This window comes from Octopus bimaculoides, chromosome 11, assembly GCF_001194135.2.
Source record: "Octopus bimaculoides isolate UCB-OBI-ISO-001 chromosome 11, ASM119413v2, whole genome shotgun sequence".
NCBI classification, from domain to species: domain Eukaryota; kingdom Metazoa; phylum Mollusca; class Cephalopoda; order Octopoda; family Octopodidae; genus Octopus; species Octopus bimaculoides.
Genome location: NC_068991.1, coordinates 44,079,960 through 44,084,318, shown reverse-complemented (window position 1 = coordinate 44,084,318; position 4,359 = coordinate 44,079,960). Strand labels below are relative to the sequence as shown.

At 34.7% G+C, this 4,359-nt stretch overlaps 1 long non-coding RNA gene across 2 annotated transcripts in view; it reads left to right on the top strand.

The window, feature by feature from the left end:
• The window catches only part of LOC128249080 (uncharacterized), a 171,930-nt gene that overhangs the window by 96,746 nt on the left and 70,825 nt on the right, over positions 1 to 4,359 (top strand). Inside the window, exon 4 of one of the 2 annotated variants that reach the window (XR_008265205.1) lies at positions 216 to 4,275. The exons of the other annotated variant lie outside the window; for it this stretch is intronic. This is a non-coding gene — a long non-coding RNA (uncharacterized LOC128249080). The remainder of the gene's footprint in view (positions 1 to 215; positions 4,276 to 4,359) is intronic. 2 annotated transcript variants of the gene reach the window in all.

Below are 4,359 nucleotides of genomic sequence, written 5' to 3'. Positions count from 1 at the left end.
AGAGAGAGAGAGAGAGAGAGATATGGTAACTACATGTTTGCAGGTGAAAGAGCAAGGGAACAAATGGTGGATAATCTACATGTTATGAAGTTGGTAGAGCCTATCTCTACTCATGATAGACTTACAGGAGGAGGTGAACTCAGTACAAGAAGAAAGTAAAAGTTTTAAATATTACACTATTAATGCAACTTACAGTTGCTTATTCTTCTTCATAGGTTGTTTATAGAAGACCAGCAGTTATCCATGCATACCAGCCTCCCCTCACCACACCATAGATGTTATCCAAGGAAAAAGCAAAGGCCGACACAGCTTGGTACCAGTGACATTGCAACTCATTTCTACAGATGAATGAACTGGAGCAACAGGAAATAAAGTGTCTTGCACAAGAACACAATATAGAGCCCGGTCAAGGAATTGAATTCACTACCTCATGATTGTGAGCTTGACAGTCTAACCACTGAGTCATGTGCCTTCATTGTTTTTAAATAAACTTAACCATATTTAACTTGGTCATAAATTGGGTTAGCTAGACAGCATAAAAATGGTTGAGAGAAAGTAAATGTTGACCTTAAGGATATCATTCACCCACTGTTGTAGGCAAATGATATATGCATGTGTGTGTGTGCACACGCACACTCACACTCACACACAAGTCATATCCCTATGTTCAATAATTAGATATTTTATATCACTGAAATTAGACAAAGTGGTTTTGATTGATGCAGTTAAACAACATACTAAGTAGTTGTTATTCAATGTAGTTTCATTCATAAACCAAATCACCTCAGCTACTAATCCATGACACATATTAAACTAGTATTCTTTGTGTCTTTATAGTGTTTGCATACTGACAATGAAAAGTATTTTAAAAAATGAATATTAAAACAGCAAGGATAACTAATGTTTCTAATTTAGTACAAGGACAGTAGTTTGTCAGAAAGGGGATTGATTACATCAGCCCTTGTATTTCACTGGTGTATTATTTTTGCTTACTATCCAGTCTTTCTCTTTGTGATATTCTAAACAATTATAGCAAGCAGTAAATGTCTTTTACCAGGGTTTGGCTGAATAAATCAACCCCAGTACTTATATTTTCTTTTCTAAGCTTTGTATATATCTGATTCTTTTTGCCAAACTGCTAAGTTACAAGGACATAAACAAATCAACATTTGTTGTCAAGTGGTGGTGGGGGACAAACACAAGCATGCCCATATATATATATAGGAGAAAATTATGATATTTATATTATTAGTTCCTACATGTTTCACCATTGTGGTTGTTTATTGTCATTTTTCCAACATTTGCTCTGTCTATGATAACTAGTAATACTACTAAATATAGTAGTTGCTCAATCACTATACTGAATGCAGGCTGGATGATGATAATCTATGTGGAGCTCTAAAGTTAATAGTAGCAGTTGTACCACTATTTGTATACATAAAATACAACAAATACACACACACTCACAATAGGCTTCTTTCAGTTTCTGTAATCAAAACCATTGACAAGGCTTTGGTTCACCCCAAGGTTATAATAGAAGACACTTGCCCAAGGTGCCATGCAGCAGACTTGAATCTTGGATCATGTAGCTGGGAAGTAAACTTCTTACCACACAGAATTATTTTTCATTTCTTTAATCACAATGTTATTATTGTTCAACCTTCTATGATTATTTAACAACAGTATATGTTATTTGGTGATATTTACCGAATGAGTTTATGAACGAATCACACCCTCACCATACTTTGATAAAAACTAAACAATAATTTCTTGTTTCATCATGGTTCAGCTGTTGACTTGTTTTTATATCTCAGTGTATAAGTAATTTTGACACTTTATAAATATTATTGATGATTCAGTATTCAAGGACATAAAAACCAACAAAAAGGTATAGAATGACATCCTAATTACATATGCAAATAACTCATTAGTAAACAAAGCAACAAGTAATGTATGTTAGCTGATAATATTGGAATACACACACATACATACAAATGTTAATAAACATATGTAAAACATGTGATATCTATAAAAATAAGACATCATGACAATACAATATTAAAATACAAAATAAGACAGCAAGCTGGCAGAATCATTAGCAGGCTAGGCAAAATGCTTAGCAACATTTTCTCCATCTTTATGTTCTTAGTTCAAATCCTGCTAAGGTCAACTTTTAACATCCACTTTTCCATGCCTCTACAGATTAGATGGAACTTGTTGAGGTAGATTTTCTATAGCAGGATGCCCTTCCTTGTTGCCAAGCAAGGTAATATTCCCCTAAAGCTAAATTTGTGTTTATAGGAGATTGAAGAGATACTGCTTGTATGACAGTGATACCTGGATACAACTATTAGGTGCATGGCTCAGTGGTTAGAGCATCGAGCTCACAATCATGAGGTGATGAGTTTGATTCCGAGGCCGAGCTGTGTGTTGTGTTCTTGAGCAAGACACTTTATTTCACGTTGCTCCAGTCCACTCAGCTGTAGAAATGAGTTGCGACATCACGGGTGCCAAGCTGTATTGGCCTTTGCCTTTTCCTTGGATAACATCAGTGGCTGGAGAGGAGAGGCTGGTATGCATGGGCAACTGCTGGTCTTCCATAAACAACTTTGCCCAGACTTGTGCCTTGGAGGGGAACTTTCTAGGTGCAATCTCATGATTGAAGGGGTTCTTTACTCTTTACTGTATCAAGATAAAGAGGCACAAACAACCCCCTATATATGAGAATATACTGAGCTATGCGCCTTCACATATGTCTTATGAGAGGTCCTATTTTAAGGATACATCTATTTCCTTATGATAAGTATATCATTGAAATGTTGAGTCTGTGTGTTGTATTTTCATATTTTTAATAATATTCATGGATGTTATTTTAAAAGAAATTATCTGATTATATATCAAATCTAAACTGAATTTGTGGATTAATGTTGCTTCAGATATCTCAGTTTCAAGTTGAAGAAAGGAGATTAGGAGAGAGAGAGAGAGAGAGAGAGAGCAAGAGAGAGAATAAGTGAAAGAATTAGCTTTTAGTTTACTGTATATATTTTAATAAGACATGCCTAAGGTAAACTATCTTTCTGTTACAAATATACATTTCTCTTATATATCTTACACACACACACACACGCACATACATACACACACACACACATGCCAGACTTCCTCCCTATTTCTCTTCTCTCTTCATAGTTCTTTCTTGCCACCTCTCTATATTACAATTTTCTCTCTTTTCTCACTTTTACCTTCATTCTTTATACCTAAAGAAATATATTTGATATTGAAAAATTTTTTTTTGTTTCATTTTTAAGCTATTTTGTTTTAATATGATAAATACTCAAAATGTTTTGACATAAAAAAAAAGTTATATTAGTTTTTGTATAATCAATGTTTTTCTTTCTTTTCTTTTACAACTCATTTGTGGGAGGAGTAAAGCAGTTGTGAAACATAAATTAATTAAAATTAGAATTAAAACCCAAATTGTATAGGGGAGTGAACTGGAAAAAAAAAGTGATTACACATGTCATATACAACAAGGATATCTCTCAATCTTTCTAGTGAATATTGCAAAATCTGTACAACAGCTTTCAACTTAAATCCTATTAAAATCATGCATTTCAGTAATGGATGCCAACAAAACTTTCTGGGAAGAGGGAGGGGGACAAAGTAAGAATGGCAGTAAGTGAATCAAATAAAATGCTGTGTTGGTAGAATGAATTACAGATAGAGGTATAGTGAGAGAATAAGATCCAGTCTGGATGTAAAGGGAGAAAAGCAGAGAGATTTGAAGATGTAATGTATGTTAAAAGAGTTAGAGAACTAAATGCAACAAATAATTTTGCTTGTGAATTATATGTACTGTGTAGATGTTACAGAAGATGTCATACACGAGACACCACCACCACCACCACCACTTGTCTTTTATCTTTTACTTGTTTCAGTCATTAGATTGCAGCCATATTGTTTTCTCTTTTGCTGAACTGCTAAGTTACAGGGATGTAAACACACCAGTACCGGTTGTCAAGCAGTGGTAGTGGGGAATACAGACACAAAGACACACATATAAATACATTTGTGCAACAGGCTTCTTTTAGTTTCTGTCAACCAAATCCACTCACAATGCTTTGGTTGGCCAGATCTATAGTAGAAGACACTTGCTTAAAGTGTCATGCATTGGGACTGAACCCCAAACCATATAGTTAGAAAGCAAGCTTCTTATCACACAACCAAGTCTATTTTCCAAGCTGGCATGGATTGGACAAGTTACTATGATCCAAGGTCAGTTCTTATTTAGAATTACTGTCTTCCTATGAGAGAGAGAGAGAGGGAGAGAGAGAGAGAGAGAGAGAGAGAGAGAGAAAA